Raw genomic sequence first — 26,696 nt, forward strand, 5'->3', positions numbered from 1 at the left:
TTAAAATTATAACACCCACACATCTCTCTTTTCTGCTTTATTTTCTATACAATATTTGTCATTATGTAATATGCCATATACTTTACCTTTTAATAAATTACCCCCACCTTCCAAATATAAATGTCAGGATAGTGTGTATTTTCATCTCATTTATTCGTTCCTGTTCTCCCAATGCCTAGCACACTGGTATCTGGCATAGAGTAAGCACTGAAAATGCATGTACCAATTTAACGAGTGAATAAATTAATAATATGAAGAAGGCAAGGTTTGGGTTACCAAAGAGCAGAGGATGGAAAATAATAAAGTAGGAACTCTGCAAGATAAAATAGAAATAAAAATACTCAGATATTACTCTGAATATTGCTACTAATGGGCTATATTACCTTAAAATACTCTTTGTACTCCACTTTACCAATGTCAGTGTCTCATCTACAAAGGAAAGTTGAGTAAGATGTTCTACATGATCTTTTGCAGCTCTGATATTTTAAAAATTTTCATGATAGATTCTATAATCCATTTTTGTCCATTTTCAGAAAATAGGTACTTATAATTATTTAAGTCTCTATGTATCCATAGTAATCTGGCTTTTGTCAGGATTACATCAATGTAGCAATTTTGAAGTTTTTTTCCCCAAATAGAAACAATTACAAAAAAGATCTATAATTTTTGCTGTTAATCTTTCCAAAGCAATGACATGAAAGAGAAAAATACAACTTCACACACACATACAGCTGAAATTTATTGGAAAAAAAATATAAAGCTATCTATCTCCTCTTCCAGGCACTTTCCCCCAGCTGGTTTAAGGACATACATCATCATGGCTTCTAAACTTTAATTTACAAGCAACAAATATGGTAGTGTTATAAGCTTCTGACCATTGCAAAATCACTGACTGCAAGGCCTGTCTCCTCAGAAACTAATCAAAAGGTGACACATTCTGTTAACTTCCTATTATACATTCATAACATCATCTTTCAATTCAATGTCATAAAGAATTTATGTAGGACATTAATCATGCAAGCCCACTAAATTGTTCTCATTTCAGTGATAATTGTTTACTCCTTTAAATGGTTTGTGTTGAGTTTCAACAATTCAATTGAATAAAATATACCTTCCACTCACATAAAATATATCTTTCTCTCTGGGCTGGGAGAGAAAATTAACCTATAGAGAGGAAAAAACAAACTGAATGTATAATATGATTGGTAGAAAAACTAAAATTTTATAGCGCTCTTCTCTTTTAATGACATACCAATGGCATCGAGGATAATGCTATGGCCTTCAATAAAAGGAATCCTGAAAAACAAAATGAAACAAAACAACAACCAAACCATGTATAACCAGCAAACATGTAAAACCAAACACTCTTCAATAGCTACATGACATGGTTGTCTCTGACATCAACTAAAATGTCTTGTAAATGAAACGCAGTACACCTTGTTAGTAAAGAAGCTAAATGTAATCAAAGTGGCATCAATCATTTGCTGGGAACAGAAGAAACGGAAATCTAATGGTAGATGATTCAGAAATATCTGGTGAAATGGGCATGAGAGCTACAAGTCTTACCATTTGACTTCTAACCCTAGGTCCACTAATGCTTCTGTAACCTTGAGATTGACACCTAAACCCCTGTCTCCATTTTCTCATGTGTAAAACGAGAGGGCTGGACCTGATCATCTTGTAGTTTTGTCCTAACACCAATATTTTATGGGTCTATAAGGAAACTCAGCTAATCAAAACTTTGCTTAAACAGAAAAAAAAAAGCAATGATTTGTCATCTGTGTTTAGATTTCCCCACTGTCTACTGGATAGAATAAGAATAGGATCAATTGGAGACAGCCCTTTCAGCCCAAGGGTGCCATAACTAACGGCACTGTCTATTCCTGCTTTCTAAGTGGAACCTTACTATATATGTTTTTTTTTCCTGTGGTAAAGTGTCTACTTTATAAGCATAATAAATAGCAATTGCCCTTTAACGGCAACTTTAGCTGTGACCATTATGACACAATTTAAGTGCTTAAAAACACTAATGGGAGTGATACAATGTTAATTATACCAAGGGTATGAAGGCTGTACACAAGAACTCCTGCAAAATTAAGTAAAGCCCTAGCTAATTCTAATTACAGTCTGTCTGAAAGAGATAAGAGAAATAAAGCACCCCCCCTTTTTTTTAAAGTGCCTTTTTAATATAACAGCACTATTTGCCCACATAGGTTGCGAAAACATTGTAAATGACTCAGAAAAGTGGGATTCTGAAATATTTTTTTTTCAGTTTAAAAGAGAAAGGAAAAAAGATGAATTACTTACACAGAAAATGCATTTTTACCTGAAACAATGCTTACTTTCTTGTGTTTTAAGCCCAATACAAACCATTTTTACAGAGCTCATTCATTAAATTGTCAGACACAAATTTATATCATGGGAATTTTAAAAACGCATTTTATGAAATATTTAGAAGATATATATTTGAAAATGAAACCATGAAGACTCTCCTTTTCCTTATCATCAATGGAAAAATTAAAAATTTTAACAACAGCCATTTCAAGTATTTTTATTCTCCCCCTACCCCTGGCAAATATCTATCTCTTACTCTCTCTTCTTTTTCTTTCACTCATTTATTGAATGCCTTCTTTGTGTCAGTACTGGGCATACAAAACTGGGTAAGATAACCCAGCTGCCCTTAAGTGGTTTATAGTCTAGCAGAGAAAACCAGAAAACAAAACAATTCAGGTTTAAACCTTGGTATTTATTATTGGATAAACATTTTTCTCTTTGTCTTCTAGCCTTGTTTATTCTTCAAATTCTCTTGCTTTCCTCATTATAAATTGATTTACATAGATTCCTAACTGGATTGAACTGGAGTAGTACGAATGAAGTTATTGATTTATCCAATTTTACTAATTTGTTAGAAATAAGAAGTTCATAGGTTTTCCAGAAAACCTCTGTGGGAAAGCCTGGCTCATTTCAGTGCTACCATTTTAAAACTGAGGCAAATGACGTCTCAAAAATAATGAAAACAATTGGGTGACAGCCTACAATTTTCAATACACACGTTATTTTAACAGATCATAAACCAAGTAAACTAGCATGAGAATAAGAAAAATCCACTCATTATAAATAAATTACAGTCCTAACAAATTGAAATCATTTAATTCCATGGAAAAGTGTCCCATAATCTCTAAATTATAGGTATTTGCAGGTTAACCCAAATAGTTATGGCAAGTTACCTAGCTACTTAAAAATTGTCAGCCTTACCTCGAATCATTTATTATCTGTGACAGACTTTCTAATTTGTCTATATATCTAGTTTTAAGTGACCAGTAGGGCATATGTCAAATACCTGCCTTGGAAGCTTATTTGTCATTTCAGCAACACCAACACCACTTTTACAGCATTAGGATAGCTTCCATGACATTTAATCTGTGTTCCATATGAAAAATATTGTACGGCTACTCCTAAGTATATGTTTCCAAATACTGGACAACTTGCACACTCTGCTTTTCTTTTTCTTTCTTTCTTTTTTTTTTTTTTTTTTGCAGCATGCGGGCCTCTCACTGTTGTGGCCTCTCCCGTTGCAGAGCACAGGCTTCGGACACACAGGCTCAGCGGCCATGGCTCACGGGCCCAGCCACTCCGCGGCATGTGGGATCCTCCCAGACCGGGACACGAACCCGTGTCCCTGCATCGGCAGGCAGACTCTCAACCACTGCACCACCAGGGAAGCCCTCTGCTTTTCTAATATATGTAGATCCTCACTTTCTCCTGATGCCAAGTCAAAGTAAACAAATAACTTATACAGAAGTTCAAAGGTTCTATTGTCATTCCTTATGATCATTTTCTGAAATTGTTCTTTGTTTATTTTTGAGAAATTAAAATCTATTAGTAAGACTTGGACATAATTTTTCATTCTCTTCAGATTATTCTTGGGTTTTTCTCTACCATGTGAAGGTACACACACACACATCACACACAGCAAATTCACTAACAATTTTCTCCCCATTTTCACTCACAGGCATGGAGTCATTTTTCAGATTGTTCCTTCCTGGTAGACAAGTCTACGTCTGATTATATTTCTTTTGCTATTTGACTGTTTTTTCCCCATACTAAATGTCATCTCTGTAATCACCCATCTTATATTTTCAGCCTCTTTACTGATAACTATAGCATATTCTATTTAGCATTGCCAGTATTTCTCACTAAGGTTATTTAACCTTCTATTAGATGGTTACTCTACAGGAGCATTATTCCCTTCAATAGCAAAAAAAAAATAGACTTAAAAATAAACAACTTAGGGACTTCCCTGGTGGCACAGTAGTTAAGAATCCACCTGCCAATGCAGGGCACACGGGTTTGAGCCCTGGTCCGGGAAGATGCCACATGCCATGGAGCAACTAAGCCCATGCCCCACAACTACTGAGCCTGTGCTCTAGAGCCCTTGAGCCACAACTACTGAGCCCACATGCCTAGAGCCCGTGCTCCACAACAAGAGAAGCCACCGCAATGAGAAGCCCGTGCACCACAACGAACAGTAGTAGCCCCCACTCGCCACAACTAGAGAAAGCCCGTGCACAGCAACGAAGAGCCAACACAGCCAAAAATAAATAAATTAATTAAAAAATAAAATAAACAACTTATTGAAAGCATCAAGGATAGAAAGAAGGGTGAGATGATGAGAGAATGTGGAAGCTACACAGGAATGGATAGTGTGTTGGAGAGTTGGAAAACCATAGTGATGGAGGTCACTATGATGATGGCAATGCTAGATCACAGAAACTTGAGATGTGGCCCTGGAGATAGCAGGTGGCTGATACCAACTCTATGTGACTGTGGGCCAGCCACAGGATTTCTCTAGCACTGTTTCTTCATGTCTAAAACAAAGAGTTCAGTATTCTTGGAGGATATTCAGAGAAGAAACAAAGAAGAAAGGCAGAAAACTTAAGGAGTGTTTAATTATCAGAAGATCAGGAAAAAGAGATAAAATTGAAGATAAAATGGGAAAGTGATTTAAAATCCTAGATTTTATTCTACAAGCAATCGGCAAAAATCACATATAGAAATAAAATTATTGATCATTTAGTCTCCTCCTTCACACACACACACACACACACACACACACACACATCCACACAGGCATACACACAAACCAGGATGCAGTTATGGTAGAATTAGTATATTCTTATCTCCCAGAGTTTTGTAGGGGCTAGAAAAGTGTAGGGTGCTTAGACTTGGTCCTCTATAAAATAAAGGGAGACCAAAATATTCCACTGGTAATACTAGCTGTAGTCTAGACACAGAAATAAATAAAGATAATAGGTAGATAGATAGGTATATATATATAGATAGATAGATAGATAGATAGGTAGATAGATAATTACATAAGAGAAAGTAAGATGGAACCAAAAAATCTAGGATTTGGCCTCTTAGATTTACTTCTGTCTTCTGAGAGAGGAAAGTAATATGGGCTCTGTCCTCTAGTCTTTATTAGAAATTATTCAATTTAGTTTGTATCAGGATAAAAATAGGAAACAGATTCATGGCAAGAGAAATACATCACTTGGGAATCACTTCTTGAAATTCACTAGTTCAACTTATGCTAATAAGTAATATAGTGAATGTAGCATAAATGGATGAATTGCCCCAGCTAAATGGAGATAGGGCATTTACTAGAATCTTAGTTCAATATGCCATGAACACAAGTTATTTGTCTAAATATATAATATCTTTTGGGTTGTTGGTATTAGAGTGGCTTTTTCCTTGTTATTCCTGCACTTGAAAATGCCGCATAAAATCTATATATTTTTAGAACTCTTTTATAAACAAAAAAGAACTTACCTGATGAGGTTTTTTAGCTTGAAATTTCACTTTTCAAATTAATTTAATTTTTACAATTATAACCGTGATTCTCCTTTCTGGTCAGATCTATTTTATTATATAAGAAAGACACAGAGCGTGACAGACAGACACACATGAGACAACAGTTGGGTTAGGAAACAAGCAATGATGTGAATAATGCCCCAAACTGGATAATTTCAAGGAAAATTCCATTTGGTTCTTGAAGACACAAAATGAGCTGGAGAGAACAGATTTACTTCTATGATTGCTTTATGCTGTACTTGGGCCAATACTGAAATGATTTTACATACCCCAGGCACACACCAGCTGCTGGAGGTGAGGAGGGAGCTATAACATACTGGATACAGAGGAAAAACTTTATTTTACGTATAATCCACAACATAAAATGCCATTCTTAGAGCTGTGTCTGCCTTATGACAAAACAGGTTAATTTCTGCAGTTCAGATGAGTTTAAAAAAAGTAAAAAAAAAAAATCAAGTTGAATTTTTTTATGCAGAATCGATCACTTCAGTCAAAACTGCTAATTTCAAGGCCACAAGCAGATGCAGATAGAGTCAAAGTAAGAGCAAATTATATTGCCAAGTGGCTTATAAACATTGATCACTTTTCCTAACTCTATAAATAAAAATGAGTTTTACCATATTTGAAATAGCCCCATATAAAGTGACGCAAACATAGAAAGATGGGATTTTTTTTTTTTTTTTTTTGCGGTATGCGGGCCTCTCACTGTTGTGACCTCTCCCATTGCGGAGCACAGGCTTCGGACACACAGGCTCAGCGGCCATGGCTCACGGGCCCAGCCGCTCCACGGCATGTGGGATCTTCCTGGACCGGGGCACGAACCCGTGTCCCCTGCATCAGCAGGCGGACTCTCAACCACTGCGCCACCAGGGAAGGCCAAAAGATGGGATATTTATAAAGGTCAGTGTCAAAGGAGAAATGCAGACAAAGAAGGTAAAGAAAAAAGAAAATACATATATTAAGCTACCATTTCTCTAGTATTTATTATGTGCTGAGTATAGTGCTTATCTATAGACACCTTATTATAAGTCTCAAAATGATGCCCAAATGTAGGTATTATTATTGCTATTTTCCCATTGAGAAAGTTGAGACTCGATGAATTTGAGAAACTTACCTTAAACAAGATACAGAATTGGTAAGTAAAAGCTTTCTAACTTGGACTCAGATATGTCTGCTTTGAAGACTTGCTTCCCCCATTCATGTCTTTAAAAAAAGAAAAAGAAAAAGAAAGAAAAGGACAGAATGTAATTTTTTCTCTAGTATAGTGGGGAGTCTCCTTATCAAAGACAGCAGTCCAGATCTGAAATGTTACATTCTGAACCCTGAAGCTAAAATTCAGACTGACTCTTAAAATTTAAAAGGGTTTATTTATTTACTTAAAAAGATGTGGGCTGCTAGCATCTTGTAATGCAGAATTTTCTTGGGATTGTTTGACTTATGTACATTTTAATTGAAAAAAGCAGAGGTTGAGGAGAATTAGAGTCTCCAAGGTCCCCTGGTAGAATAGACCTGGAGTAATATGTAGGTCATATTATCAGTCTGGATCTGGGTTTCCTCCAGTGTAAAATGAGAAATTGGACTCGTTGACTATAGATCCTTCCAGCTATAAAACTCAGTAAATGTAAGCATCCTGATTCCTATCCAGTATTCGTATACTACTCCAACCTATTTATCATGATAGTAACATAAATCCTTCTGATGTGCTGGCGATCAATGATCCAGTTCATTGAGAATTGATCAGAACAAATATGTAAGAGAAAGAGAAGCAACCACTTTACTCTATTGTCACCTGACATGGAGAGGGGCTAAAGATGTATTTATATTGTGATTAAAAAAGATAAAGGATCTCTATTTGAGTTGGCCCTTGGAGTCTGTTGTTAGATTTTTAGGCTTACTTATTTTGGGGATATAAGTTTCTTGATTCTCTCTCCTCCATTTGAATTGTACTGATCTTGTCAAGTGCAACAGTGCATCAGAACACTGGGAAAAGAGAAGGACTGATCCAGATCAAAGATACCAAACTCTAAGCCAGAAACCTTAAGGGGGGAGGGGGGCAGTCTTAAACGGAAACACATACTTGACAATTTGCTTCCTTTTCCCTCTCTGTTTCTGTCTTATAGCACTTCTGACAAGGGTATAAAGTCCATGTTTGTCACTTTGGCAGTTTCTAATACCATAACATGCAAATTCCCTGGTACCTAAAAGTGAGAAAGGTAAAATCCAGGACATTTGGCATTTTTAGATGGGCTACAATGGTAATTGTTTCTTTTAAGATGTCAAGCTAGTCTACTCAACTTACCTCCTGACTGTAGTGTATTTATCCACCTTTAACCCTCCACTTCGCTTTGCTTTGTAGCTGTAGCCAAGGAATTTGGGAAGTGGGTAGCCTACATTTTAATTCATTCTTGAAACAATCACATCATTCTTTATACCTGTGAAAATGTCTTTAATCTAGATCAGAAGTCAGCAAATTTCTTCCATAAGAGGCCAAACGGGAAATATTTTCTTCCTTATAGGCTATACCAACTCTGTGGCAACTACTTAAGTCTGCTGTTGTAGTGTGAAAGCAGCCATAACCAGTATGTAAACAATGGGTGTGGCTGTGTTCCAACAAAACTTTATTTACCAAAAACAGACGACAGGTCAGATTTGGCAGTGGGCTGGTGTTTAATGACCCTGATCTAGATCCTTGTATTTCTGGCCATCCATTCACTTCATATCTTCAAGCATTGAACCATCGTTATATGTTGAACATAAACAGATATGCAATAAGGTTTTGGAAACCTATTACTTCTGTCTGTCTTGTTCTCTTCTTGATTTACAGTGAAATCCTACTCAGCCTTCTGAGTCCAGATCATATTTCACCTCCTCTGGGGAATTTTTCCAATACCTTCCCCTACCCACTCTCTATTTACATGGCATTTACTTCTTCTTTGTATAGCTATTGCTTCTTAAAAATATTTCACATTGTGTAACATGATGAGATTATATCTCTTTCTTCTTCACCAAATTATAGATTTTTGAGAGAAGGATAAACCAGGGGTACTGGTCCTCGGGCTGTTAGGAACCGGGCCGCACAGCAGGAGGTGAGCGGTGGGCTAGCAAGCGAAGCTTCATCTGCAGCTCCCCATTGCTCGCATTACCGCCTGAAACATCCTCCCTGCCCCCCGCCCCCATCCATGGAAACACGTCTTCCACGAAACCGGTTCCTGGTGCCAAAAAGGTTGGGGACCGCTGAGATAAATGATAATTCAGCTTTGATCCCTCTGGCCAAGGACTGACTTTAGCTTGTAATTAAGTATTCAGTAAGTGCTTGTTCAGCTGTGTGCATTAGGGAGTTTAAGTTTGTTTTCGTTTTCTACTTTACAAGAGAAGTTGATCTTTTTGAATTCCAAAAAAACATAATGACAAATATTATGTGCTTATTAAAAATAACATTTAGATAAGATGTGAACTGATACCACAGCCATAGAATATATTTTCTTTTTTAACAAACAGGAAATTTGAATATGTCAATCCATCATATGATCATGGATAAATGACCTTAGTTCCCAGCTTGCCTTGCAGCCAGGTGCTGCCATGTGACTAATTTCTGGCCAATAATATATGTATGAAAAATGTTGTGTGGAACTTCTGGGGTGACTTCTTAATCTTTAAGGTTCTCACAACTAGGCCTGACCTAGTTGTGAGAAGCACCTATCCCGATTTCCTATCTCTCACTATCTTTCTTTCTTTTTGGAAGATAGAGATCATAAGTTCCAAGTAGGTATTTTGGAGCAGAAATATCGAAAGTACCTGGGTGACAGGCTGGTGTTTCTATACTTCTTATGGATTGCCTTCCTACAAGATTCTTTTATGTACAACTGTTATTTTTGGTCTCTGTTACAGAAGCCTGTCTGATAATATCTAACGAATATAGTGCTCTATATTCCATTTAACAGTAAGTGATTTCAACATATTCTAAACCTCACGCCAATGTTTCTTTGCCAAATATAGAAACAAAAGAGGGCCTCTCCCCCTCATGACTGATAAAGGACATAAAGATTTAAAAAGAGAGAACTCTCCTTGAAGTGATAAAGAAGATAAACTTCAGGACTTTCCAAAATGACAGTCAGTAACTTTTTATAAAATATAATATTAAGGTTTATTTAAATCTAAATGAGATGTAAAATGTGAACAGAGTACTTTCACATCTCTCTCATAAAACTATTTCCCATTTCAGGCAAAAATTTAGGTATTTGCCATGGCAGGAGAGCAACATATATGTAGATTGCATAAAACCATTTAGGTATAAGCTTGTTTGACTCCTGGTTCTTTATTTGGCAAGATATCAGAAGGATGATCATGGATCATGATGAGGACAAAAGGGTACCCACTTTAGAAAGCAATGTAGATAAGTGATTTTTAAAGTTAAATACAAAATCTCACTAAAAAGGAGTCCTATATTTCTGGTCTCTGTTTCTTTAACTGTGTCAAACACTCACTGTCCCTTTAGAGCAATATTCCCTTTTAAAGCAAGAAGAGAAAACCTAAACTTGACTTGGAGATCAAGCAATACACCAGCTGCCTAATTACCTGCAGGCACTTGCAGACCATTCCAGAATATCATTCTGTCTGGAAAGGTCTCCTCCTAACAACATTTACATTTCTTATGAACACTGCTTAGGTCACAATACCTGTTAAATTACAGAAAACTGAGTCTCAGCTCCATCTCTAAAATAAAGGGAATGGAAAATATGATCTCTCAGGTCTTTTCTTCTTATAATTTTCTATGATTTTATGATTCTCTGGAGATGCGTTCACCAGGAATTGTTGGGAGAGAGGATTAAAGAAGAAAGAATAGTGCAGAAGAGAATGCTGGTACATTTAAAGTGGAGGGAGAGCCAAGTTCTCAGTCCACTGATACATTGAGAAAAAGCTTATAATCCATCATATTATTTTATGGTTACCAGCGCTCCAATAATGGAAGGAAATCTGCAACTGAATATGAGAATGTGTTGTGGGTCACATTTTGAACTTCAAACTTACGAATGCAATTTTTGTGGACATTTCTTGAAGCTGGGGGAAGGACATAAAAGTGAAGATATTCACCCTCTGTACCTACATAGCTTCATTCTCGGTATGAGCAATGATGGGTGTGAGCTTGGAGGTAGGATGGGGGAAGGGCACTGGGGGCAGCAGCTGGTAGAGCTGCAAGAGAGCCTTCTGACAGCTCTCTGTTGCTGGTAGAGTCCCAGTTATATGTTCCCGCCACAAAGTATACATTTATGAGCCCAAGTCAAGAATGTAAATTACCACTTCTCACTTTTCATTAAGTTGCACAGAATACAATTCTGATTCTTAGGTATGTAATCTTGTAAAGTTTCAAACGTATTACAGGGAAAACTCCGAACAAACGTACAACTGTTAGATGTCTATATCTAAATGTTCACCATGAGCAGCTTTGTGTATCTTTTTTTCTCTCAGTGAACATTTTATTGAAGTAATAAAGCACAAAGCAGGTTAACAAAGTGGGAGAAAGAAGATACCAAGAGAAAAGATGGTAACAAGACAGGAGTGGAACCTTAAGTCACAGGAGCAGGAAGGACTTGAACTGGCCATAAAGGCATTATGGCATGTCAACACGCTATCACGTAAAAGAAAGGGGGATCCAGTTATCATTCACTTCTAGTTTGCTCTCCACCAGCTTAATACTCCATCTAGCCATAGGCGAACATGTGGCAAGTTGTAGAGATGCAGATTCTACTTAAAAGTTAGCAAAGAACTAAACATTTCATTGGTCAAGTGGGCCAGTGTTATAAATACAGTGGTTTAGCACGTCCAATGATGTAGGGCCACAGGTGTGGGATAGGAACTAGAATTTTAATAAGTTGGCCTTTGCTGCTAAATTCTTATGGGTGCAGACATTTACCTATACAGTTACCCACGGGGGGCGGGAGGGGCAGCTAACAATGCAAACAAACCTGCCTATTACCACGTGATGGAATATCGACACAAGAAAGCCCAGTTGAAGGATCCTGCATACTTTTAGAAAGCCTAATTTCACACTGTAGTACTCCCCTCCTTCATTTTAACAGGCTGTGGTTTTAAAAGCTTTTGTTCTTTGCCTGAAAACAAGAGAACTTTGGTCAAAGCCAATTCTTAAAAGTAACTTGTCCTTAAACATAATTTGAAAGGCAGTGGAGGCTTGTTTCCTCATGTAAGTGTCCTAACTTTTGTTCTTTCAAACAGGCAAAACAATGAACTATAATTACAGACACCAGTTTCTTCTCTCCAAATCTGAAGTTTATATTGAAAAAAAAAAACCATATTTCCTATGAACATCTAAAAAATATATATATCTAAAGCATTAAAGAAAATAAGGTCTTAGAAGAAGCATCAACCTTTTGGGGCACTGTGTTCCTAAGATTAGGCTCTAAGATTTCATAACAGGAAGCCCAGAAATTATTAGAACAAGTCTTTTTACATGAGCAAACATTCCCAGTTACAGTATCGTTTTGGCATCTAGACCTTTGACTCAACGTTTTCCATGCAGTCTCAATTTTACTAGGCTTGCCTTCTGGTATCTGAACCTACAAACCAACTCTAGATTATGATGCTTTCTAGGCACACCTGCAGCACAATGAGTGGTACCCACCACACCCTAACACTACCCAGCCCTTAACACCTTATATAGAGTGACAGCTCCCAGGAAGATGTTAAAGCTGAGTCAAATAACCTACATCTTGATTTCAGACTAAGATTAATGAGTGCTTTAAATGAAATTACCTTATTTAAAGAATCTGGAGAAAGAGATATAGATATATAAGGTAATTCATTTCTCAAACTGCAATCTCAACTAACTAGGCTTAACGGATGTATGGACTAATTGGTAACCCAGTAACTCCTACAAATTTGCAGTATTATAAAATTTGGTTCCCACAGTATTCATTACCCTTCATGATGAAGTATAAAAGTTTAGGGTTAACCTGTTTAAATATTTTCCAAGCCAACCACATAAAGTACAAGGATGATCTAACCAATTATCACAGAACCCCACTAACTAAAGGGGACTGATTGTTAGGTGGGATTTTAATTTAATCAGTAACTGATTTATCAAGCGATCTGTTTTAAGTGTCTGTTAAGGATCTTTCAGTAGAAAATGCAATATTTGCTTTTCCATTTTGAATAACACACCAAATTTCTGATCAAAGAAATTTTTACATAACAAACATTAGAGACCACGGAACCCTATTCTAACAAAACACTAATTACAACGACCACTTCCAGAAAGTGGGATTACCAGGCTAGATAAGATCCCAAGTAATAGGAACTATTTTTTGAAGAGTTCAATCAATTTAAGTTTGAAAACGGTTTCATTATTTTAAAAATCTATTAATTTAGGCAAAATTGTATAACAGATCGACCATAAAATCTTTTATTTTTAACTTAACCTGTTTAAGGGGCCAATATGACTGGTAAATTTGAATAACAGGACAAAATAATGTTATCCAAATTGAATAATATATTGCTTGTCTGAGACTTGCCTTGTTTTACACTTAAGTAGAATTTACATTATTTCCACAGATAGCAGATAATCGATATTTAAAGGAATTTAAGAGTGACCTATTCAATAAGGCAGTCATCTTGGTAGCAAACTTTTATTGAAATCTTACATAACTCAAGCTTTATAAAAAGCCAACATAATTGGAAATTGGGTTCTCCCTCTAAAGCCCTAAGTGTTCAAAGCTTGAAACGGTTAATTTAAAATTAAGCAAACAAATGTAACAATGACAGAAACCGCTGCAGCAGATCCTGCTGAAATACTTAAAAAAAAAAAAAAAAAACTAAATTAGCTCAATCTTTACAAAAGTTATTTTAGCTCAAAAGCTATAAAATCAAAGTTATCTTAATTCTACAAAGGGAGAGGATCTTTGACCTCATCTTTTTCATCAAATTTGGCTACAAATCCAATTTTTGTATGCCCCTTTTTTCGGGAGATTCTTCTTGCAGAAGAGGCCCAGTACAAACGTGGAAGAGTAACTGCCTAAGCAAGTAGGAAAGTGTTCTGTAATAGTGTGCAAAGAATGCAGAGTTGTGGGTTAATTTCTGGAGCTCAATCTGGATCGTGATCTTGACTTTGAATGAGATCTAGAACGGGATCTTGAAGCTCTTTTTGGTGGAGGGGACACAGAACGGGCCTTTGGGGGTGGTGCAAGTAGGGGTGAATTGGAATGAGACTGGCTCCTTGATCTAGGTTTTGACTTTATATCACCTTCCCCATTTTCTTTGGGGGAAAGAGATGGAGAATGAGACCTGCTTCGAGACTTCTCATATTCATCCTTCGATCTGCTCCGAGAGCGCAAACGGGAGCCTCGATCAGACTTAGGTTTAGATTTGCTTTTTGATCTAGATTTCCTGCCTTTTGAACGAGAACGTGATCGACCTTTGCTCCGAGACCTGGACCGGGAGCAACTTTTTGAGATACTTCGAGATCTACCGTGGCTGCTCCTACGACTTCTACTTCGTGACCTTCTTCTAGTCCGTGACCTTAATCTGCTTCCAGAATAAGACCGCCTGTGGCTTGTTCGTGGTTTATCTTCCATTAGTCTAATATTTCTCCCATTGATTTCCATACCGTCCAGCTTATCCAAAGTACGCATCATGTCCGAGTAGGAGCGAAACTCACTGACGCCTTCATTTGTGCGTTCTTCGTGATCATCCGCATAGGTTACTTCACCTGCTCGTCTCATGAAATCCTTTAAATCTCGCCAACTGCAAAGACTAGAAAGGTGTTCTACAATAAGCCTGAATTCTGTGCCTACAGGTGGTCCAGATTCACTTCTGCCAGAGGTTCTCCGACTGCCGTATCCGCCTCCACCACTGCGGCTTCCGTAGCTGTAGCCGCCACGCTCGCGACGCGGCCCCCAGCATGCTCCACGATCACGTGCTCCACAATCACGTGCTCGCCGCAGAGCTCCCTGCCGTTCAGCCCATACACGGCATCGCCGGCGTCGCCATGGTCTTCGAACTCCACAAAGACATACCCCTTTTTAAGGTCTATTTCGAGAAGGCGGCCATAGCCACTGAAAAAGCCCTGGATGTCCTTCTCCCGGACGTTGTAGCTCGGGCGTCCTATGTGGACACGTGGCATCTCCATGGCGGGCGAGGGGCCCGAGGGTCGGCTGTCGAATGGCGGACCGCAGAGGCAGAAGCCGCGGGGCAGGGGCGGGGACGGCGAGAACCCGGACACGCACCTCCCACTGCGGCGGTGGCTGGGTCCAGCCGCACGATCAGCTTTGTGTAGTTTTGACTTTTCACTTCCTTTGTTGCCTTGTGGCTCTCAGCACCGCACACTGTCGGTCAATTTAAAACCTGTAAGTGCATCTGAGAGTAAATTGGACATAAATGAATAATCAAGAAACTGCACGTGCTCCTTTGGAGACATTTTAGTTTTTCTGCAAGTTACAGTTGGCACAAATTGTGTTCACTGCAAAAGAGAGGGGAATGAATGTTTGACGGAAAGGAATTACCTGTTCACTTGTTAACTTTTCGTAGAGTTCAACCATATTAAGGAAAACACTTATTTCTTACTCACCGTATTCTTAATACATAACATAGTATCTAACACAGAATAGGTATGTAATAAATATTTTTAGCGGTTTTTAAGTAAAGGAGCAAAGAAAAGCTTAGGTTTTACGTGAAAAGATATAAAAGAGAGATCAAAAACAATGTGTGTATATTTGGTTGGATAAGCTGAAAATCCCCAGTAGCCAGCTTTGTTTTGAAAAAAAAAAGAAGTAGTCCAGGTTCTGTTTTTGTTTGTTTTTGTTTGGTGATTGGAAACAAAGGCAATATATTAAGGAGTGAAATAATAAACACACCAATTTCTTAAAGTCAAAATAGCCCCAAGAATATGGAAACAAATCAAGTGGACTTAAAGCATCATTTTTTCCCTTTCATCTGAACACTTTGTTGAATTGCAGAGAAATAGAAAGTCACAGAGGGGGAAGGTCGGAAGGTATGAAGAAACCAAATTTTAAACTGAGTTAAAATAAGAACTATAATTAGCCACAAATTAAGGAAAACTACTGACTTGAACACTCCAGATTAGAAATAGTTGACATCAAAGGATGTAGATCAACTAGTAAGAGTGTTTATTTTCTAACAGAAGGTCAGGGAAGAGCAATTTTGAAATAAGGTAGAAATGAACAACCATGAGAAGAGAGAGAAAAGGTCGAATTTAGGTGCTTTCATCCGTATCACTGTCTTAGGAAAAAAATGCAAAGTAATAACACCACCTCTGACTTGTGTGTGTGTCTGAGACTGAGGGCAGATCTGTGCTGTCATTAGTCAGCTGTTGCTATGGAAAACCACTGAGGAAAAGAGAAAAAAGGAAGGTTAATAGTGCGTCCCAATATTCATCTATCTGCCCCCTGGGTTTTCTCAGTAATAAGCAAAAGAAAATTTTAAAATATTCCCTTCCTGAAGGAGAATGCAGTCCATATGTCAATCTGACGGTAAAGAAACTGAGTTGGAGGTAAGATTTCAAGGAAAATTGACACTCAGAAGAACTGTATGGAGGGTTACAGAAAAAGAAAAAAGACTTAAAAGAATAAAATGACTTTCCAAAGGCATCAACAAAAATCATCTATGATTTTTCAATAATAGAGATTAAAAGGCCAATGATAGCATCTCTTCAACAGTGTATTTATTTAATATCTTAATTTCTAACATTGTACAAATAACATTTTCCAAATGAATATTTGTTGGGATAATGAGGAACATCTTGACACACTAATGAAACGCAATTACTAGGCTTTTCTGCAGACCCAGCTGAATGAAGAACGATTCTTAGCTGCTCTGTGAATTTTACCAGTTTATTCTCAGTCTGGGATTGCATCTTATGCAAAGCTGAAGGTTGAGGAGGTGAGGAGAGGTTCAGGTGAGCCCAAGGCTACAGGGGAGAGTCTTAACTGTGACTGAGTGCCTGTAAAACTTGGCCCCAACCTGATCAAACTTCTAGACGTAACTCCCAGTTTATAGAAAATACAGGAAATAGAGAAACATGTTAGATGATACCATGAAGATGGAATGATCAAACTCTAGAGTGTGGGGAATAACAGGACAAAGGACACAAATTTGTCAACAACTAAATTGAAATTAAAAAAAAAAGAGAGAGAAAAGAAAACTAATAAACTAAAAGAGACTGTGACATACCAAAAAACTGCAATGAGAAAACCGTGTTAAATACTAATTCAAATAAATCAATTCTAATAAAACATTTATGAGACATCTGGTGAAATCTGAACACTAAGTATTTGATTACCTTAAGACATGATTGTTAATATTTTTAGGAATGTTAATGATATTATGTTTCAAAAAGTTTTTACATTCTGAAATTTTTAAGGATGGAATGATATGATGTCTGGGAATTGTTTCAACATTACCTGAGGTGGAGCTAAAGTGGGTATGATTACAGATGAAATAAGGTTGGCGCAGTTTGATAGCTGTTTAAGCTGGGTAATGGGAACATGGAGTTTATTACACTAACCTCTCTCTCCTTTTTTTTACATCTTTCAAATTTAAAAAAATGAAAACATCAGTGAGAGCTATAAAGAGGAAATTAAATAACAAAGAAATTCACTCCATGACATAAAATTATATTAAAACATTTGAACCATTTTAAATTTTTCTAGTTTTCCCATTTTAAATTATGCAAAATAACTTGACCATTTGTCACTTCATTTTAAGGGAGGCAAAGTTTGAGAATGGAAAACTGGAGAGTTGTGCAATCAGAGTTCAAAGAGAAGTTAAAATCATGGAGTTTGCCTTCCCACCATGTGTTTTAAATTTCTATTAATATAAAATTCGTATTTCTTATCATGGCTTAGAAGGAGTTCTGATCTACCTCTAGTTACTGCACAAATTGCCAGAAAAATTGACCTTCCCTGATCATCCTTTCTAACTCCTTTGTCAGGCTTTATTTTTCCTCCTAGCACTTATCCCTAAATTAAATTATGTGTGTGTATTTCTTTTTTTTTTTAAATTTTTTTAATACCTTATTGTTCCCTTTTAAAAATTTTATTTATTTATTTTTGGCTGTGTTGGGTCTTTGCTGCTGTGCACGGGCTTTCTCTAGCTGTGGCGAGTAGAAACCACTCTTCGTTGCGGTGCGCGGGCCTCTCATTGCAGTGGCTTCTCTTGTTGTGGAGCACGGGCTCTAGGCACACAGGCTTCAGCAGTTGTAGCACGCAGGCTCAGTAGTTGTGGTTCACGGGCTCAGCCGCTCCGTGGCATGTGGGATCTTCCCGGACCAGGGCTTGAACCCGTGTCTCCTGCATTGGCAGGCGGATTCCCAACCACTGTGCCACCAGGGAAGCCCTGTGTGTGTATTTCTGTTCATTAGTTTCCTTACTCTCTCTCTAGAATGTAACATTCATGATGACAGTATTTTGCTTTGTTCATGACTAACCCTAGCATTTAGAACAAGGGTTAGCCCATATTAGGCACTGAATAAATACTTGCTGCAAATGAATTCTGAAATCCAAACACATGTATTTATGACAGATAGTTACCTGGGCTTTGTTAGAATTATTTTTGTGATAGGGAGCTCACAACTTCATGGAGCATGCATTCCATTGCTGGACAGCAGCCATTGTTGGAAAGTGCTGCTTCCTGTATTAGGCTGAATGTTTCTTCTACTTTTCACTCACTGCTCTTAATTCTCCCTTCAGGTGCTGTATGAACATTGCTACCATCTGTATTGAATAAGGATGAGCTCCTTACCTCAGTGAACGTTTGGCCAAAGGTGTCCTCTTGCTTGGAGTGCATACTAGTGTTTATTTGGGACCCATAAACTGTTATCACCCAAAGTCAAGCTGCCATTCTGGAGTGCTGCCAGAACCAGGTCTGGTGTCCATTGAATCTCTTTCACTCTCTCTCTCTCTCTCTCTCTCTCTCTCTGTTTCCACTGCATCAGGGGTGGGTAAAATTTTTCTGCAAACCCTTGGAACAGAAGGGGTATGATTGAATCTCATTTCCCAGAGAGTAGAGGTCTCCACCCTTGAAAGTCATATGTTTAACAGAAGGAGCCCTAAGATAACACCACTTTGGCCCACTTCTTTTTTTTTTTGAGAAAAGCTACCCTTACTACAAAGGCAACTTCCCTTCTAAGGATAAAATGGTGACTTTCTGATACCAATCTCATTAGGGACAGAAATAAAACAAAACAAAAACCCAGCTCACCATATGGACTTCGTATATGACTTCAATATGGGCCTTAACAGAAAAACTATAGCTTGTTCATATATACATTGCCTTATATCCACTCTATAAAATAAAAGGGCCATTTGTCTCCATGGGTGAAGAATCCAGACAGGACTAAGATGACTGGGATTAGAAATATGCCACTAACTTACTATGTTAGTAAAATCAGAGCAATGTAATAAACAGGAATTCCTAAAGAGGGTTCATATCAACAATACATTTTAGAAAAAAAAAATATTGACATGTTTGCTTTCTAATACACTGTCAGAATATTTGGAACTTTCCAGAATGTGTGGAGGAATGATATCCCATCAAGTTTTCTGAGTGCTGGAAGAATAGATTTGCTTCGCCAACTTGTTACATAAGAAAAACATATGTCAACCCAAGGGTACTCTGAGATTACTGCATTTGTACTAAAATAAATAGATGAATGATGATTTGAATATTTCTAAAGCACAGATATACATGTTTCACCTACCTAGCTGATGTTTCTAAAAAGAAATTTCCTAACATTTTTTTATGAATAAAGCAGACAAATTTTCATTGGCACACGAATGAGAAAGAAAGAAACAAAAAACAGAGTTCTGAAGAGCTCCAAATTGTTTCAGGAAATGTATTATGTATTTAATTTATTTTTTCCATAATATTGATACTTCAAAATAGATACACAATCTCTATTTTACAAATAAGGAAACTTCAGTTAAGAAATGCAAACTGCCAATGGTCTCATAAATAATTAATGGTAAATTTAGGTTTGAACCTATTTCTAATTAGTTCCATTATAATATGTTGCCACATTAGTGCATTTAGGGAATATTAAAGATGAGCATTTTAGGGATAATACATTCATGGTTTTAAGAGAATCAGAAGTAACTAAAATTAACAGTGACTAATTTGTGTGTGAGCATATGTATCTTACTTTTATGAACTGAAATCCACACAGTACTTTAAATCTGTAGGAACTTTAGCTCTCTACTATGACTGGATAATAACACAACTTTTCTATTTCTGATGTCATCCTTCACTCTAGATAAGTGAAACACACATGTGCATGAAGAAAAAGACATCCCAGGGAGTGTTCATTACACAACCTTTTGTAAATTGTTCTTTATGGTATGTTTTATGCTACTGAAGGATTGAAACATATATGTGGCCACAACTTTGAATTCCTATTAAGAAGAAGGATTAGAGAGGTTCTCTTCTAAAACTGAGAGGGCTCTGGAGAAGGATGGTAAAGTGACATACTCTAGACACAGACTAGAATTCTGTTTCCTCCACATACTAGGTATGTGACATTGGTGAGTAAATAAACTAAGGAGCCATTTCTCATTTTGTAAAATATGGATAATAATAGTGCATGTCTCATAGGGTAATTATAAGGATTACATAAATTGATGTAAGCAAACAACTGAAAATAGTGCCTGGCATGTATTAAACACTACTTAAATGTTAGTTGCTATTATTACTATTATGCTCTTTTACGGCTGGATTCAAAGAAGAGTTTATTCTAATAGAATGAAGAGACTCTGTAAAGGGAACTTCTGTCTTCCAGTTTCTGCAAGTGTTAAATTTAACATTTTCTGTCTCCAAACACTAGACTCTTCTTTGAAAATCATCAGGTAACACATTTATTTTATTAATATTTTTTATAAAAAACTCATAAAAGCTATCTCGTAAAGCATCAAGAGTTATGTGGCTAGGGTAATATTTTAAACTTACAAACTTTAATTCAATTTTATAAATAAACTCACACTGATTGTGTTATTTGTATTTAGATTTCCCAGACATCTAAGAAGTATTATCTTTTTTTGTTTTGTTGTTTTTTTTTTTTTTGCGGTACGCGGGCCTCTCACTGCCGTGGCCTCTCCCGTCGCGGAGCAACAGGCTCCGGACGCGCAGGCTCAGCGGCCATGGCCCACGGGCACAGCCGCCCCGCAGCATGTGGGACCCTCCCGGACCGGGGCATGAACCCGCGTCCCCCGCATCGGCAGGCGGACCGCCAACCACTGAGCCACCAGGGAAGCCCTAAAAAGTATTATCTTCATGGAACTTAAAACAGGATTCTGTTTCCATGAAATAATTCTCTTCTGATGTAAAACACTTAAGTCTGCTTAATTTATGCACTTTACACAATTTTTATTTATGTTGATTTGTAATTATTTGCTAATTTATTAAATAGGAGATGTCATGTGAACACATAATCCAAGATTTAGTCCAAAGCAAAGAATCCACATTATTATTTTTTTAATTAATATTTGCTTGACATCAAAGACTCAAATTGAAAATTCATATACTTTAAAGATGTTTGCAAACCTTAATATCATGACTTTTATTATAATGTTTCTGACTAATATTACCAAAAATTAAAATAGACATCCAATTCCTTACTTTTAGGTAATATTGTAAACTACCACCATGTTTAGTTTTACATCAATTCCTCATTCAATCATTCATTCACTCACTTGTTCATTAATCACTGATCATACCTTCTCAAACAGCAAGGAGTATTCCAAATTCTCAAGCTTTTTGTAGAACAAGTAACATTTCATGTTTAACTGTTTTCAGATAGCCAGTGTATTTTAATTTAGGGGTTTGTAAAGTAATATCATAAATACCATCTTATCTGATAAAATTAGGGTAAGAACATGCATAAAATAATTATAAATTAAGAATATTTTATTAAATGCGCTAATGGAGTTTCAAAGTATGGCAGGAATAGTGACTGATAGAAAAAATTACAGTGAAGAGGATTGGGGAAGCCTTCATGAAGAAAAACTGCATTTGAGTTTACCTTTGAATGACTGGGACAGAGTTTTAGTTGCTAGAGAACAGATGAAACAGCACAAATTAAGACTCAAAGGCAAGTAAGTACAAGCTGTATTGAAGAATGATGTAATGCAGTGCAGCTGGCACATAGATGCCACTTGGGCACAGCACAGTATGAGACTAGAATATCAGAAATAAGTCAGTCTGGGAAAGGGCATGTGTGCCATGCTGTAGAATATATAGAGTTTCCCTTCGGTAAGCAAGCGGAAGTCAGCAAAGGCTTTTGAACCATACAGAGACCCTTGGCAGAGCCTAGTTTTAGCAAGATGACAGCTATGGTGGTGAGGGATGGATGTGCTCACATGCACGGGGGTCAGTATCGCTATCCAGTCTATTACTGCTCCTTTATCGGCGCTTTTCAAAAAGGAATTTCTGTTTCTGTGACATACTATGATATCCCCCACAAATCACCTACAAATGTATAAGTATATAAAGTGTAAATATTCACTTACATCCATTGGGCAGAAAACAACTTTTTTTGATCTTTTATTGATGACATGTTGTAATGGATTCTTAAGGTTGCCGTGACAAAATATCACAAATACGGTGGCTCAGAACAACAGAAATTTATTCTCTCTCACTTCTGGAGGCTAGATGTATGAAATCAAGGTGGTAGCAGGGCCATGCTTTTTCTGAAGCCTCCAGGGGAGGATTCTTCCTTGCCTTTTTCTACCTTATGGTGGTTGCTGGTAAACTTTGGCATTCCTTGGTTTGTAGATGGAACTCCAATCTCTGTCTCTGTCATCACATGGTGTTCTCCTTTCTGTCTGTTTCTTCTCCTCTTCTTATAAGGACACCAGCTATATTGGATTTAGGGTCCATCCTACTCCAGCATGACCTCATCTTAACTTGATTACATCCTTAAAGGCTCTATTTCCAAATAAGGTCACATTTACAGGCATCAGGGCTTAGAACTTGAACATATCCTTTTGGGGGACACAATTCAACTCATACCACATATAGATAAGATTTTAAAATGTGATATTCAGACACTTCTGTAGTGAAAAATGCTAAACTATCTCTAAGAGCCTTGCACAAGTTACATATTACTGAGAAGTGATTGGTAGGTGCCGTGGCCATGGAACCCCAGCACCTCGCTGAGGAAAGAGCAGATGATTTTTATCCGATTTTTCCGGAAAAATCTAACTCAGGTGCTGTATTTTGCTGAAAGATCAAGTCACCAGTTGTGTTTTATTTATTAATTCATTTAAATATCAGATTGTGTAAGGCAGTTAGTTATAATCTAGGAAAGGATCATTACTTTTATCAAAGTGAATTCTCGATTCTTTCATCATACTGTTTTTCAAATGATTCTTGTCTCCAATTTCCTCTTTCCCTACTTCTGAATCATCATTTATCCTGTTTCTCCATTTCTGCCCATTTTCCACATACAAAGATAAAGCTCTGTGTCAACTGCAAACATAAAAATATATGTGTGGTTTCCCATCTTCCAAGTTAATGAAGAAATGAGAAGCAATACTACTCCTACTGCCCTGAAATAAAGGCTACCATCAATAGCCATGTTAGGAGCTAAGCCTGCACTAACCAGACTGTTTCCACAATTTAAACAGTATTTTCTAAACTTACTGATGAACATTTAGTGAAGGAAATAATCAGAAGTGATGATAAAGTATGCCTACCAAATTTCAATCTACCAGAACTATCTCTTTCAACTGAGAGTGGATTGGTCTGATGGGTGTCATAGTTCTTCAGAATCATTAGGTGCTGCCCATTGCTTTCTGCCTCACAGTGTCTCTCCTTCCCTCTCTCTCTCTCTCTCACATTCTAAACTAATTCTTATTTATGTCTCTTATCAAGTCAAAATTTATTTTTCTGCCACAGAATAGTGCACTCCAACAAGTGCACAACTGTATAGCGAACATCATAAATACTATAAAATATTGTTTTGCACATTGTTTAAAAGTGTTCTCATTGGCCAGACACTGTAAAGCAAAATGTTTGTGCTATGCATATTTCATTACTTACTGTTCTATCCATAATTTAAATCACTGTCATTTGTCAGATTAGCAGATAGAGAGAGAGAATGATATGAAAAAACAACTACTCTGTTTATGCATCGTGGCAAATCATAATCATTCATTTTTTTTTGCAAGAAACAGTAAATTTGAGCTTAACTCCGGTTATAGACATTAATGATTTTCATGATGTCTTTGAATACAAAAGAAGAAAGTAACAAAAACTCATTGTGTTAAGTGAATTATTTAAAAGCTAGAATTTTTAAGGAGACTGTTAGAGAATGTATTGAAATCAATCATCTATATTTCACTGGTGAAGTCTGCCATTTTTCAATGGTTGGTTTAATTCATTTTGTTGTCCTTATTTAGAAGTCCTATATACCGTTCAAATATTTTGTTTTTCCCTGCACATAGAATCTGCTGTCTTGTTCCAATCATCACAATACTTCTATTTTTGAAATATATAAAGCATATCCCCAGTTTTTGCCTAAGTAAAATGTCAATTCTGGACATTAGCTTTTATTTTATTTATACAGGTAGAGCACTTTTACATTTGTCATAGTAAATAAGTTTAAACCAATAAGCTTAAAATAGTCCTAATTCAGTAGTGCATAGGGAATTTAGACTTCAGTGGGGAAAAAAAGGTGCATTCAGCACATGTTGCCATAAATTTGTTCAGGTGGAACAGGATTGGGTGACATAATAGTCAAGCAGCAGGCATGGTGTGACAGCTTATAGACAGACAATGAAATGGAACTTTGAAGAGAGGAGCAGCTGTATTATGCTGTATTCTTCAATTAAAGCTATTAAGGCAGAAGGAAATCATCTTCACTTCTACCTTCATGATTCTGGGCTGTCTCTCTGCATTGTCCTAATAAAGCCTGATGTACTATATATTTCATCATGACAAAACATAATTGATGTCATCAACATTTAAAAATTATCACTGTATAATATATGCTTTTGAGAAACACTGTATCATTGTAAATGTTCAAACTCTTATTTTCAATTATATTGAAGATCATGACAGTATATTTTAAAAATGTTCTCAGTGGCAAATGAGTCATTTTGAAGACTACCTTTCTAATTAATTTCACAAGAGTTGAAGTTTCTTTTTAATCTCTTCCAGAAATTATAAAAATAATAGCTTCTCCCTTGGAGTTATGAAAGGTAAAAGCCACAATAAGTCAAGCAAATGTACATCACTCAGAAGCCATTTCTATCTTTATGAAAATTATAGTGTAAAAATGATGGGGGTAAATGTGATAGACACTTTCACACCCCTGAGCATACATGTCTCCACGTTGCTCTTTTGTGCCCTGTCAACATAAAATATTAGAAAAATTATAGCCCTATGTTTAATTCAGAGATTTGAGCTTTTATAATTAAACATTTTCCATTCATGAAGAGGAATATTGTTTAGGATAAAGAAAAAAATATAGAGAGAGGCAATGAATTCTGGAAAGACCTTGGTTCAAATTCTGGCCCTGTCACTTATCAGCTGAGTGATTTGAATTAAAATGAAAAGATTGTCAGTGTTAGACTTGGGGCTATTTTTCCACTACTGTCTCATGGGCCAAAAACAGTGCCTAGCACACAATGACACTTAATACTACCTGTTGAATAGAAGAATGACTGAATGAAAGCTCTTGGAAAAAATTTAGCATGGTATTTGTAAACTCCTTGGTATTACATCCTTTCTGACTTTGACTCTTCACAGCTCCTTCACTTTCTACAATAACAGGTTGGGATAATATAATCTACTGAAATTTATCCATATTGTAATATTTGGGTTCAATTATTACATGTAGCAGAGTCCTTCATTCCCTCTTAAAAAGACAAACTAAGAGTAACCATATTTTTCTAAAATGTAATGCAAAATAAACAATCCTTCACAAATTTTGAAAGAACTTGAAGAGAAATAGTTCACATGTATCTTTCCAGAATAAACTTAGCTTTCAAATTGATAAGATCTAGTGTAAAATAAAGAAACTAAATAATTCTGATACACAGAAGTAGAACGAGCAACTTACAAATAGGTGTGATAATAACTTTATTTTTATATTCATTTCTAGCCTTTCTGATATTTTGCAGGATAAGTTATGGGTCCCATGACAAATATGCTTCCCCATCCTCCCTATGGTGTCCAGCCAGGCCTGCTAGAGTTATGACACAGACTGGAAGCTGGTGTTTATAGAACAAGTCAGGGGATGATTCATAGCTCCTAAAAAACAGCATTTCTTTTAAGTAAAGCTATCCTGGACAGCTACCATTTTATTATAATATCATACTGTTTTTATTCTTTCCTTGTTCAAAATTAAAGAGAAAGATATCAAACAATTTTGAACTATGTAATCACCATAAGAAAATGTCCAACTGCCAACTTTATCTTCCCAGAACTGACTTCAATAAAATAAAAACTACCTTTTATCTCAGATTTTTGAATCATGCACAGAGCTTGCCGATCTGTCACTCTCCCACACAAAACTAATGTGACTGCCGTTGTGAAGAACATAGCTAACACGGTCCCCCCATCTCCCTTGGCTGCCAAGGAATTTACACTTTACAGGAAAGCAGGGACCTCGGTGCTGACTTTGTTTTCGCAGGGCCCCTTCCCATATGGCTCTTGGGTAATTAGATACTTCATGAATCACCTCACAGCTGTCCTTATATAGCCATATAATTCTATCTTTTCCTGCAAAATTAACCATTTCTACTGTTTTCTCATCCTCTGGTTCTAAAAATAATTTTTTTCCTCAGTGTGTTGGTGTT

General features: G+C 36.8%; 1 protein-coding gene and 1 pseudogene across 10 annotated transcripts in view; both read right to left on the bottom strand.

Annotated features, from left to right (window-relative positions):
* The window catches only part of ROBO2 (roundabout guidance receptor 2), a 1,654,780-nt gene that overhangs the window by 1,054,614 nt on the left and 573,470 nt on the right, over nt 1-26,696 (bottom strand). The gene's annotated exons all lie outside the window — the stretch shown is intronic.
* LOC137225323 (serine/arginine-rich splicing factor 6 pseudogene) lies at nt 13,501-15,045 on the bottom strand (annotated as a pseudogene).

Source organism: Pseudorca crassidens, chromosome 5 (assembly GCF_039906515.1).
Source record: "Pseudorca crassidens isolate mPseCra1 chromosome 5, mPseCra1.hap1, whole genome shotgun sequence".
Classification (NCBI taxonomy): Eukaryota; Metazoa; Chordata; class Mammalia; order Artiodactyla; family Delphinidae; genus Pseudorca; species Pseudorca crassidens.